This window comes from Microcaecilia unicolor, chromosome 9 (assembly GCF_901765095.1).
Source record: "Microcaecilia unicolor chromosome 9, aMicUni1.1, whole genome shotgun sequence".
Lineage (NCBI taxonomy): Eukaryota > Metazoa > Chordata > Amphibia > Gymnophiona > Siphonopidae > Microcaecilia > Microcaecilia unicolor.
Genome location: NC_044039.1, coordinates 97,515,125 through 97,529,070, shown reverse-complemented (window position 1 = coordinate 97,529,070; position 13,946 = coordinate 97,515,125). Strand labels below are relative to the sequence as shown.

General features: G+C 44.3%; 1 protein-coding gene across 2 annotated transcripts in view; it reads left to right on the top strand.

The window, feature by feature from the left end:
* Positions 1-4,177: 4,177 nt before the first annotated feature.
* The window catches only part of ZNF770 (zinc finger protein 770), a 49,404-nt gene continuing 39,635 nt past the window's right edge, over positions 4,178-13,946 (top strand). Inside the window, exons 1-2 of one of the 2 annotated variants that reach the window (XM_030214335.1) lie at positions 4,203-4,256; positions 9,047-9,171. The gene's annotated coding sequence lies outside the window, so the exon portion shown is untranslated. Of the gene's footprint in view, positions 4,257-9,046; positions 9,172-13,946 lie in introns of both variants that reach the window. The other variant, XM_030214334.1, reaches the window with a different exon arrangement.

The window sequence follows — 13,946 nt, the reverse complement described above, 5'->3', positions numbered from 1 at the left end:
CGCACGACAGTACCACTGGCCACGGATGGCACAGGACATGCTTCAATTTGTGTCCTCCTGCCCCGTTTGCGCCCGGACCAAGTCAACGGTAGGGCGGCCGTGGGGGGAACTCCAGCCCTTGCCGGTACCACAAGGCCCCTGGGAGGAGCTCTCCATGGACTTCATCACCGATTTACCTCGCTCCCAGGGGCATACGGTTATTTGGGTGGTAGTGGACCGGTTCTCCAGAATGGCCCACTTCATTCCCCTGAAGGGACTTCCCTCGGCAGCCACGCTGGCCACCTGCTTCGTCCAGCATATCTTCCGCCTGCATGGGCTCCCCGTACGGATCATTAGCGACCGGGGGACCCAATTCACCTCCCGGTTTTGGAAGGCGTTATGTGCCGCCTTAGGAGTCAAGGCCCATTTCTCCTCGGCCTACCATCCTCAGACTAACGGGATGGTGGAACGTATTAACCAAACCCTGAAGGGGTTCCTCCGAGCTTTTGTGAACAACCGCCAGGACAACTGGGTGGCACTCCTTCCTTGGGCAGAATTTGCCTACAATAATAGCCTACACTCAGCCTCTCAGCAGTCTCCATTCTCTGTGGTGTTCGGCCGGCACCCCCGGCTACCTCCGGCTATCTCCTCGGAACCAGATATTCCTCAGGTACAGCAGGTCCTGAACAGTATGCAGGACACCTGGAAAGTGGTCCGCGAGCAGCTGCGGAGGGCGGCTGCCAAGTACAAACTATACGCGGACCGCCGCCGCCGCCCCACTCCTGTATTCCAACCGGGACAGAAGGTCTGGCTAAGCACCAAGCACCTGCGGCTCCAGCTGCCATCTCGACGGCTAGCGCCACGCTTCATCGAACCCTTCTCTATTCAGGAACGGATTGGAACTGTCACCTACCGGCTTCGCCTACCCCGGTCTCTGCGGGTACATAATGCATTCCACGTGTCCCTCCTGAAACCATTTCAGAAGTCCTGCTGGCATCCACAAGGGGAGGCATCCGTGATTCCGGATTCTGAACCAGATCCTGAGTTTGAGGTTCAGGAGATTGTGGATTCCAAGTGGAAAAGAGGGAGACTGTATTACCTCATCTCTTGGAAACATTTTGGCCCAGAGGATAACTCATGGGAGCCGGATTCCAATGTACACGCTCCGGACCTAGTACAGGAATTTCATCTACGCTATCCACAGAAACCCGGTCCCCGGGCAGGAAGGGGGTCTTCCGGGGGGGATACTGTCCCATCTTCCGCCGGGACCAACGCGCGCCTGCTCGCCGCTGGCGCCGGTGGACCGTGGGACCCGGGGCGGCCAGGGATGGCCGGCCTTCGCCGCGGGTCCCCCGGTGGCCGGCCATCGCCAACCAGAAGGGAAAGGCGACCATTACCTTAGTCCGGCGGCAGAGGATCGCCGGTTGTTCCCGCCGGTGGCCGGCTTTCCAGTTCTGCTATGGAACCTCGGCAACATGGCGCCGGCGGTGGATAGCCGGCTTCTCTTCCGGTTGCGGGGCCAAGCAGGGGAAGCGGTGGCTGGCGTCATCTTGGATTGGATACGGAAAGGCTCATCCGCAGGAAGCACCAGCTGGGGCCCCACGCTAATGGGAAGGCCTACTTAAGGAGCACCACTCCTCTTGGCCAGTGCTTCGGCTTCTCGTTCCCGAGAGCTCCGCATCGTTGGATGGAACTCTGTACCTTGCTATCAGACTTTGCCTGTCTCGACCACTGCCTGCTACTGACTCTCCTGGACCGCTGCCTGTCTCGACCACTGCCTGCTACTGACTCTCCTGGACCGCTGCCTGTCTCGACCTCTGCCTGCTACTGACTCTCCTGGACCGCTGCCTGTCTCGACCACTGCCTGCTACTGACTCTCCTGGACCGCTGCCTGTCTCGACCTCTGCCTGCTACTGACTCCTGGACCGCTGCCTGTCTCGACCTCTGCCTGCTACTGACTCTCCTGGACCGCTGCCTGTCTCGACCACTGCCTGCTACTGACTCTCCTTGACCGCTGCCTGTCTCGACCTCTGCCTGCTACTGACTCTCCTGGACCGCTGCCTGTCTCGACCACTGCCTGCTACTGACTCTCCTGGACCGCTGCCTGTCTCGACCTCTGCCTGCTACTGACTCTCCTGGACCGCTGCCTGTCTCGACCACTGCCTGCTACTGACTCTCCTGGACCGCTGCCTGTCTCGACCTCTGCCTGCCACTGACTCTCCTTGATTGCTTCTCCCAGAAGCCTGTCCGCCCCCTGTTCCCGAAGCCCTGTAGGCTGCCCGCACCTGGAGGCTCAACTTCCAGGGAACGGCGGCCTTCCCAGGCGAAGAGTGGGGGTGAGTCGGCTGTCCTCTGGAGAAGGAGGGGTTTACTCCGCCGTCTCCGGTTGGATCCAAGAGCTCACACCCGTAACCTGTTCAACCTTTGGCGGAGCAAGACACCCTGCCTCCCAACCACCAGCCCCACCTCCCACTACCGGCTCTGTTATCCAATCTCGGCTAAGCTCCTGAGGATCCATTTCTTCTGAACAGGATTCCTTTATGTTTATCCCGCGCATGTTTGAATTCCGTTACCGTTATCACATTTTTCTTGAGTCTGCCCCCCTTCAATCTCATTTCATGTCCTCTCGTTCTACCACCTTCGTATCTCCGGAAAAGGTTCATTTGCGGATTAATACCTTTCAAATATTTGAACGTCTGTATCATATCACCCCTGTTTCTCCTTTCCTCCAGGGTATACATATTCAGGTCAGCAAGTCTCTCCTCATACGTCTTGTAACGCAAATCCCATACCATTCTCGTAGCTTTTCTTTGCACCGCTTCGATTCTTTTTACATCCTTAGCAAGATACGGCCTCCAAAACTGAACACAATACTCCAAATGGGGCCTCAACGACTTATACAGGGGCATCAACACTCCCTTTCTTCTGCTGGTCACACCTCTCTCTATACACCCCAACAACCTTCTAGATACAGCCACCGCCTTGTCACACTGTTTCGTCGCCTTCAAATCCTCAGATACTATCACCCCAAGATCCCTCTCCCCGTCCGTACCTATCAGACTCTCGCCTAACACATACGTCTCCCGTGGATTTCTATTCCCTAAGTGTCTTTCTTCTGTGTTTGTACAGCGCTGCGTACACTTTGTAGTGCTCTAGAAATGTTAAATAGTAGTAGTAGTAGTAAGTGCATCACTTTGCATTTCTTGGCATTGAATTTTAATTGCCAAACCTTAGACCATTCTTCTAGCTTCTGCAGATCCTTTTTCATGTTTTCCACTCCCTCCGGGGTGTCCACTCTGTGTTACAGATCTTAGTATCATCCGCAAATAGGCAAACTTTACCTTCTGACCCTTCGGCAAGGTCACTCACAAATATTACTTTCTCCAGCCTCCTTGGGACCAGCGACATCAGAGGTCATCACCCGATCTGCTGGCACGTGGGTTTAGTGACCTCAACCCTGGGCAGGTAGGTGGTCACTGACAGGCTCCAAGGTTAAACCTCCTTGAGAGACTTGTACGCTCCCACAGGAACCCCGCAGGAACTGCTTCCATCCTCACAGGATTCCTGCAAACCCCGTCCCCAGCATTCTACCCAAGGAGGGTTAATGACAGGAGCCAGCATGGCCTATCTGAGGACTCTCGACCATTATCTGGGCTGAAGGCAGTGGATGGACCTTGCTGCCATACTGGCCAGAACAAAACAACTGCTGTTGCTATTGAAAACAATAGCAAACGTGTCAGGTTTTATTAAACCTCCTCCGTTTTGAATTCTCTCTGATAGGAGGGGATCGGAGGGTGGATGTAAGGGGAGTTGGGGGGGGGGGGGTCTGTGCTTTTATTTCTTTCTTTCTTATATAGAAATATCTTTGTTGTCATCATAAGAAAAACTAAAGGCATATAACGCAGCACTGAAATCCACAATACAGCACTGCAAATAACAAAGCAAGCTCTGGAACACTGACAAATACATTTTGAATATAACCCTCCTCCCCCCTCCCCGCACAGACCCCTCGAAAACTCCCTAACCCCTCCTAACAGAGAGACTGCAAAACCTCACACGATCGCTACTGTTTTGTTCTGGCCAATATGTCAGCGACAGGGAAGGGAGACGGCTTCAACGTTTTGACGTCATGCCATTAACTCCTTGGTGCTACGCTCCTCGACGTAACTTCCTATTTCCGGTAAGGCGGGATGTATCGGAGGAAGAGAAGTTGTGTCAGAGAGGACGGGATTCCAAAGAAGGAAAGCTGTGGGTCTGGTGGTGGTGGGTGATCTAAGGTATGAGTTTGATGGGTGGGGTTTGAGGGAGCGCTGCCGGATCGCGGGCAGGGAGGACATATGCTGTACCAGGGAGAGCGAAAGAGAGAATAAGAGATGGCAGACCGCGGGGAGGGGAGACTGATCCCTAAATGTGTGTGAAGAGGGGTGTTCAGCGTGTGAGGGCAGCCGAGTAGGATGTGCTCCCTCCATTTTATTATTCTAGCCCCTATTTAAATTAGTCATTGATGTGACACCCTTGCTAGGGTCGCTTAACCAGTATCCCTTATCTAGCCCCCTCACCCACTGAAGAGGGTGAAGCCAGGCTCGTGAACTGAATACTGATTGTTTGCGGAGTAGCATACAACACTGCCACTTAGCTGACCTGAGACTGAGATAGGAACCCTTTGAGGGTGACAGAAACCATAGAAAACTTTATTTCTGTTCTTACCTGGCTCTGGTTGTTGTTGGTTTTTTAAAGTTTAAACAAAAGTGAACCAAGGGTAAACAAGCCATGAAAATCCTGGCTGATTTTTTTTGCCAGTAACTTATAAGCAAATTCCCTCCATAGCAGAATGACTAGTATTTGGGAAGGGGGGGGGGGTATTTTTCTTCAGTAAAATTTCCAGCATTATGTTTAGTAGTGCTGGATCATAAGACTGCTGGTCAAAGATTTTATTTGATTTGGATTTAGTTCAGTTCCTTTTCCAGTTGTCTCTCAAGCAGAGTTTAGGAGTGGAGAATTAGCCTAGTGGTTAGTGCAGAGGACCTTGATCCTGGGGAACTGGGTTTGATTCCTACTGCAGCTCCTTGTGACTCTGGACAAGTCAATTAACCCTCCTTTACCCCAGGTACAAATAAGTACCTGTATATACTATGTAAACTGCTTTGAATGTAATTGCAAAAACCACAGGCTGTATATCAAGTCCCATTTCCCTTTCCCATCTCTTTATAATCAAGTACTTCTGGTGTTTCCCCCTCCTTGGAGGGCTCACAATCTGTTTGTACCTGAGGGTTAAGTGACTTGCCCAAGGTCACAAGTTGCTGTAGGATGTGAACTGGCCTTTTCTGGTTCTCAGCCTACTGCACTATCCATTAGGTTAGGAGATGCCCCAGCCTACATGTCAGACCTGATAGACTTACCACCCAGGAACGCTAATAAATCATCCCGCACATTCCTCAATCTTCACATCCCCAACTGTAAAGGTCTAAAATACAAACTAACCCATGCGTCATCCTTTTCCTACTTGAGCACACAATTGTGGAACGCTCTGCCGCGCAACTTAAAAACGATCTATGAACTAACTAACTTCCGCAAACTATTGAAGATCTATCTCTTTAACACGGCATACCACAAAGATCAACAAATGTGAACTCCTACACATATATCCAGACTTGCCTTACGATATTTGATTGTTATTCTACTATCCTGCTTTATCACTATCATGTTAACCAAGATCCTTATGCAATACTAAATGTATATTTTCTTATATATTTCCACTATTCATGAGCCACATTGAGCCTGCAAAGAGGTGGGAAAATGTGGGATACAAATGCAATAAATAAATTTATTTACTCCATTTTTAAATTTAAGGGGGTCATTGACTAATAGTTAATGCACTTTACTGTAAGACCTGTTTTGTGCAATGGTCCCTGTGGGATTAGCACATTCTGAGGCAGGGTTCTTTGCTGCTATGTAGAGGAGGGCTGTTCCTTTTATTTTTATGTTAAAATACAAATTATAAAAACCACACTAGCAAGCATTTATTGAAAAATATTTGAATTAATATAAAAACCAGCATATACCTAAAATAATTAAAAGGAGTTAAAATCTAATCAGCTTCTTAATTCTTTTTCCAAATCAACCTATAGATATCATTAAAACTGCATTACTTATATAGCTACATTTACTATTATAACAAAAAAAAGTAATAAAATCTTATCAAAACGTTCTTTACCAAACCACTCTCCCTCGCATACGAATTGTGCAACCACGGTCACTTCAGTTGCATTTCCAAATTCGTCTGACTTCATCCTTCAGTTTGTTAAAAAAGGCACGCCATTCAGTCTCTTTGAGAGCTGAAGGAACTTGAGTTTTCAGGAGATAAATCCACTGCTTTTGTAATTCCAACGGTTTCAAGGGGTAAGATGCAAGAATTGTCACTAGTTAATAGGGTATTACTGGTGTGGTCAGTGTAGTTGCTGCAATGTGGCCATCCAATAGAAGTGATTTGGGAACCTTGTGGACTGGGAATTTGTATTGAAGTCTTTCTTATCTTGAGATAGTAGTTTTGTGGTGTATGTGATGCAGTGTCTTTTGTAACAAATAGTAGAACTCTGAAGTGATCAGTATGAAAACAAGAGCAGACCATAACTGCTTAAGTTTAAAAAACATCTTTTTAACATATTAATTTGAAATTCTGTATTCAATGAAGAGTCCAGAATTATTCCTAGTACCTAAACCTATCTACCTTTAGAGAAAAAATGATTGTCAAAAGACGGGGCTCAATAAGTCATTTTCATTAGCCAGCCTTTCACCAAAGTCTTTTTTTTATCTTTATAATTTTTTATCTTTTATAAATATATCAAATTGAAATCTTATATTTCACTTATCTTTGGAAACTCCAAAAGCACAGGCAACCTCCTGACATAATACCATGTTTTGAATCCCTGCGTCATGGTCGAGGTTCCTTATATGCACGCAAAATCAGGTTGCTTAGCACATCAGATTGTCTCTCAGTTTCAAAACACAGGGGCCCTGCATTGGCGGCGAGAACCATTTTTCCCATGTGCCTGGGCCTTTTTTTAACCTACAGGTAAGAAAGCTCCCAGTGGCCATGCAGTAAGAGAACTCTTACCGCATGGCCGTGCGACGGGGAGCCCTTACCACCAACTATTGAGGTGGTGATAAGGGGCAACGCACGGCAAAGCCCGATTACCACTGTGTTAATGCTGCACAAGCCATTTCTGGGGGTTTTCTTTTTCCTCCTGAAATGGCACGCTCTCAGGGCGGGGCTACTGCCAGTGGCCACGTTGGGCCAGTGGTAGCTCGTGCTTACTGCCATTCTGTAAAAGGGATCTGATGTCCAACAAAAAATGTTCTTGTGAAAGTTTGACTAGTTAGTATTGATAGTAACAAACATGGATAGTTGTTCTGCTTTGAGTCTGAGCCATAACGTTTTGAGGTCTTTCCTCTTTTTAATTAATTCTTTAGGGACACTGTTTACTAAGCCAAGGTGTAGGCATGCTAAAAATTAGTGCACACTAACACTAGAGACACCAATAGGAATATATGGATGTCTCTAGCGCTTAGCGCACACTGAAAACGCTAGCGCATCTTAGTAAACAGGGCCCGGTGTATACAGGTTTTTGTGTTAAATTAGATATATTCAGTGAATTCTTGCTAGTGTGATTTGTGTACTTTATTATGAGTTCTTAGTCTCTGTGAATTGAGATACATTATTTTTTTTTTTAAATGCCTTGTTGCCCCAGATACTAATTTAGTCATACATATTGTAGGCTTTAACCCCATCTACCTAAAGGTAACCTTTTTTTCTGCTTTATTGTTAGCAGAATAAGTTGTGTAACATAACTATGATTGTGGTCTTAGGGATATCATCTCTGTGGGCTTTTGATCACTCCAGTACAATTTTGCATTGTAGTTGTTTGTGATTCACTGAAGTTGTCTCATTAGCTACACAGGATCATCAGCAAAGATGTTTCTAGCTGGTCATTTCCAAATTGATTAATTTTGCTTATATCACATGAATGAACCTCACTCATGAGCTGGGATATTTTGGATAATATCTCAGTGACTCAGATTTACTAATAATACTAATCTTAATACATGGATTATACTAAAGAGAACCTGCTTTGGTATTCATACACCATAATGATCCAACCTAAATATCCGAATCATGCAACACAACGAAACTTCTACCAAATTAGGACACTTAATTTCTCCTTTTAACCACTTAATTCATTCTGTAACTCATGTACTTAAACCAACTACCACTCTGTATTTCTCATACCGGAATTGGCACTCGCCATCACGGTACTATGTAAGTCACATTGAGCCTACAAATAGGTGGGAAAATGTGGGATACAAATGCAACAAATAATAATAATATGCAATCAAAATTCAAGGTGCACTTGAAAGTTTAGTTAAGCTGGTGGCACACAATGCTATTGGGGCAATTGTTTTATCTTTCTGCCATTTTTCCCTTCTTGCATTTTTTCAATATGTGTAAATCTTCTTTCTCCATATATTTTACAAAATAGTTGCTTGGTACTGGTGCTTTTATTGGCAGTGCCGTTCGTTCACTATGGGTTTAATTTACTAATAGCTGTGTTTGCTAAGGCACACTATAGTGTTAGTGTTTTTAATGCACGTTAAACACTAATGCACCCATAGGAATGTATTGGCGCGTTAGTGTTTAACGCTTCTTAACTTTAAAGGTGCGTTTAAAATGCTAGAGCGCCTTAGTAAACATACCCTTAGCTTCCCCCCCACCCCCCCCACCCCTAGACAGAGGCTGATGTAATAAAGTGCAGGAAGCTTCTGTGCACAGTTTTCTGTGTTATTGTGGCTGCCCTGTACAAATGGAGTTTAGCACAAAGATTCGCTCTCTCATTTGAATACAGCAGTAACAAAGGTATTTGCTTTTGAACCTGGATTCAAAGAAGTGCACAGGTTCCTACATTGAAAATCAAATGGGTCTTTAAAATTGTGATTAGAATAGCAGTGGAGGAGTTTGGGTTTTTCCACGGTAAATATTGTAGACCCATTATTGGATCTCATGTTTGTTTAGCTTCCTTTCAGTGAAGGACACTCATTTATAAATGGATTTGGGACAGTTCATTTTCTTTCCAAGCAAAGTATCTGGAATGATTTACCTCTGCACATTCGATTGCCATCTTTCATACTGTTCTTATGGTAGGTGCTTGTAAATTTTTTTTTATGTATTTTTAAAAATTTGTTAGGACAAAATTATTTGTTAAATTGAATTATATCAAGATTAAAATTAAGCTTGTTAAATCTGGCAGATTTATTTCTATAATCTCTCTCAGTAGTCTATAATGGTCTCTTAATATGTAAGTAGCCTTGAACCAATGTGCGAAGAAATGGGTAATGTCTAGATTAGATACTGGTCATTCAACTCAACTCTACTTTGTTTTGTGCCAGCAGAGAAGTATTGAATTAGTCATTTGCTTTATTGCACAAAAGCCTCAGGCTATAGTGAGCTAGTAAATGATGGCAGATAAAGACCAGCATGGCCCATCTAGTCTGCGTAGTAAGGGGGTTAGGGTTGTAACTGCTGATCTGGGCAGGTTACCCTCCCCCCAAGCCTTATTTTGAAAGCCATTTAATTTTTGCTCTGTGTAGAACTGCTCCTAATCTACTTGCCCTGTGGGGCCCCTCTGATTAAACACATCTTTTTGAACTCCATCACAGCTTTGTGTCTACCATCTCCACAATGAAGGCATTTGGGCATCTACCACTTTTTCTGTGAAAAGTATTTAATGATGTTGCTTTTATATGTCTCTGTGCAGCTTATTCTCATGTCTGCCTGCCTGCCTAACCCCAACTCAGGAATGGGCAAACAACAACAAACTTTGCCTGAACCCAAATAAAACAGAGATTATTTGTGTACCAAACACAAGTGGATAAATACCCGACTTAAAATACCTTTTGGGAAATATGAACACCCTCCTAAAGTCACAGGAATCTTGGGATACTGCTAGATTCATCTTTCAATCTGATCCCACAAATTTCAAACATCCTTCAAAAATTGTCTCTCTCATATATGGCAGGCTATGAAATATCTCACCATATATTGAAAAGACAAGTTTGACCACAGTGGTCCGTGCCGTGATAACATCATGACTAGACTACTGTAATGCCCTGTACGCTGGCCAAACCAAAAAGTTTGTATCCGCTCCAACTAATTCAGATTGCTGCAGCACGACCGATAGAAGGCTTCAAGTGGCATGACCACATCACACCCTTCCTGCAAATGCTGCAGTGGCTATCAGTACTTTACAGGGCTAAATTTAAAACTCTGTTTGGTTTTCAAGGTCCTCAGACAAAATGGGCCAGAGTACTTACAGGATAAGTTAGCCCTTTACACACCTTTAAGATCTCTAAGGTCCTCTCAAGGATCATCACTATCTATCGGTACCTTTGTCAAAAGAAATTGTACGACGTGATACCTGCCAACGAGAGAGTCTTCTCAGGAGTAGCCCCCATGCTCTAGAATTTACTCCCAGAGGGGCTACATAACTTGAGACTACCTTTACTTTAGGAAGCAGGTGAAAGACTGGCTCTTTTCTCAAGCCTTTAATACATAGTGTGACTGACTATACATTCATTCTGCACCTGGACCAGCTTGCTACACATACCGTAACTTATCTTTCTTTAACTATACAACGAACTTGCCTTGATTTTAACTAATCATCAAATTATCCCAACTGATTCTGTACCACGCATTTTGTTCCCATCATATATCTGCTGTTGGTCCCTCAGCTATATGGTAAACCATATAGTAGAAAATCTTTAGCTTCATATGTTAATTGAATGTTCTAATGCATGTTTATTAGGTGTATCATTAGTATTATGCTAACACTGTATTATATCTCTTGTATTTGAATTCCAGTGCTGTTAAATATGCATATTTTTATACTGTTTCACGATAGTTTTGTTATTGGGTTTCAATTTACTTTTTTCAAGCTTACCTCATTTATTATATTTGTTTATTCTTGGTTATTTTACTATTTATGCTGTTTAAATTATGTTTTATCTTAAACTGTACCTACTGCACACCACCTTGGGTGAATCAGCGGTAAATAAATAAATGTCCTTTTAGTTCTAGAACATCCCCTTTGGAAAAGATTCATTAATATCATTAAAGTATATCTCCTCTGTCCCTCCTTTTATTCTAGGGTATGCGTATTTAGGTCTTCAAGTCTCTCTTTTTATGCCTTCTGGCACAGACCCCATACCTTTTTGGTGAATTTCCTCTGAACATCTTCTAGTCTTTCTATATCCTTAGTATGATACGGTCTCCAAAAGTGAATATAATACTCCAAGTGAAGCCTCAACAATCACCTATACAAGAACATTATCAGATGATCCTTTTTTTTTTCTTTTCTTTTCTTTGGTTGTACCCCTCTCTGTGCAGTAGCCTTCTGGCTTTGGCCACTATCTTGTCACATTTATTTTGCAACCTTGAGATCCTCATGACAGTATCTCCCTGATGTTTCTGTCCTGGTCTGTGCACATCAACCTCTCACCCTTATTGCATGTAGTGCATTGAACTAGTGCATCAGTCTGCATTTCTTCACATTAAAACTTAACTGGAAAGAATTAGATCAGCCTTCCAAGTTTGGTAGATCATTTCTCATGTTTTCTCCTTCCAAGGTGTTCACTCTATTGCAGATCTTTACCTTTTTGCAGATGACACAATCTTTTCCTTCTAATCCTTTGGCAAAATTGCTCATAAAAATACTGAACAGAATCGGTTCCAGGACTGATAATTGAGGCACACCAGTACTCTCCTGTCTTTCCTTTTGAATGAATTCCATTTACTTTTCATCTGTGCCAAACCAGTAGGATTTGCTTTCCTGCCAGCAGGCAAAGATGGAACAAATCTGCTCGACTTAGATCATATATGCTGGTGCATTCAGGAAGCCATCAATATTATTCTGTCACTAGCAGGTGGAAGATGTTTGAGACAGGCTAAGGAGGTTCTGGTGGGGCAGGCTGACTTGCAGGGGTGCCTGGAGTCTTAAGTTGTTCTCTGGATCGTCTAAGCCAGTGGTGGGTTGTATTCTTCCCTTCCCTCTTTGAGAAATCTGGTGCAGGGTCCTTTGAGTCCAGGCAGGATCCCTGTAGGGCTTCCTGCCTGGGATTGATTTTAAGGTTACTGAGATTGGGGTGGGAGGGGGGAACAGAGGGAGAAGGCAACAGGAACTCTTCAGTGCAGTGGTAGCCAGAGAACCCCAGATGTGGGAGCCTACCCCATGGCAAGGCTTTTATGGAAGTTGGTACAGATTGGTGGCTGGGCTGGCCGACACAGGAAACACCACCTGTAGAGCACATGTAAGTGTGGATCTGCATGCATGTATGGAAGAGGTTCAGTAGGGGATCAAGGAAAAGTAGAGAATTTGTTTTGGTAGTATGTATTTCCCTGTCCCTTGGGAGGGAGAAAAGAGAGAGAATCAGACTTGGGTATAGGCGCAACCAGTAAAAATCTTTATTGGTATGATCACAAAGCCAAAATACAAAATAATTGTTCTCTCTGGAGCAAGTTGTCATACAGCAAAGCAAGACGCAAATCCTGAATAACAGACTGCTTAGCTATCACATATATACCCTTTGTAAGTTTCGTTTTCTCCCAAATCATGTGATTTCCCCTAAACCAAAAGCAGCAAAGCAGAAAGTAGCCTATGCCACATATGGATTGTTCTTGTATTCTATCAGTCTCTCCTGATGTGTGTGCACAGTCGGTGGCCATTGGCTAATTAGCTATCTGTTCTGCGTGCAGTTAGTCACAGAGCAAAAATACATATTACAATACCCATGTGTCCTCTTTCCCCAAGACTGAGACATTCTGGCCATCTTAGGTTCACTGTATCTTCAGTCTCTCAGCACCTCCCAAGGTTATATTCACATTATATGAAAGGCATACTCAGCTCGAGCCAAACTTGCATCCTTGGTGTCATTCCTCAGTCCCTGAGAAAGCACTGTATGTTGCCAAGATGGCAACTTATTAGGCTAACTTGTGAGAACCAAACAGAGCAGTGTAAAGGCTTTTGTAACAGGCCTAGCTCTTGTAAGAGGCCTAGCATAGGAAGGAATATACAGTAGGAGACCAAAGAGAAATGGAGGGTTTCGGTCAGTCATATAAAGAAGAATTATTAAACTGTTTTGATGAGAGCTGTAACCTTGGAAGGGAATAAGTTGTGAATATTATCTGTTAGCTGTATTTACTGAACCTGAATGTACTATACAGGACCTTGTGAAACAAGTCATGGGGAAGAAATGTGTATGTAGTCTAGCCAAAGAAGATAAGGTGGGCTGTAAATGTTGCAAGAAGAGTGTGAGAAAGGAAAGTATATTGTTCACCAAATTTGTAATCATGTACGGAATGTGCAGTCATGCTTGATTATTGCTAATAAAAAGTCAGCTTAGAAGGGAACTCAGAAGTCAGTCGAGCAAGGCTGCTGGACTTTATAGCTGTGACACTGACCTCCCTAAGCTAACTAACTTGCAAGTACACTTGGTGGTGTTGTGTCTTATTTCCTTGTATAGACCTCGGACTCATAGCCAGAAGAGCCGAGGATATACATATTGGGTACCTGGGGATTTCAGAACCCAGTATCTGAATGAACCACTGGTGGGAACCACTTTGACTGTCACCTCAGTTTGGTCCACACAAGAGAGATATAGGATAATATCTAAGTTTGGTCTGAGGAAGGAACTAAAGTTAGGAGAGAAAATCCAAGCTACACAAAAAGGAAAAACAAACCCTCCACAACAAAATCAGTCAAAAAGAGTAGAAGGTACCAAGGCAAAGAACTAGGATGGCATGAAGTCCATGCCTTCATCAGGGGCCCTCATGAGGATAGAAAAAAAATGAATCATGAAATTGTGAAAAGATATATCAGAGCATAAAACTGTAACAAATGAGAACAAGATTTGAAATACTG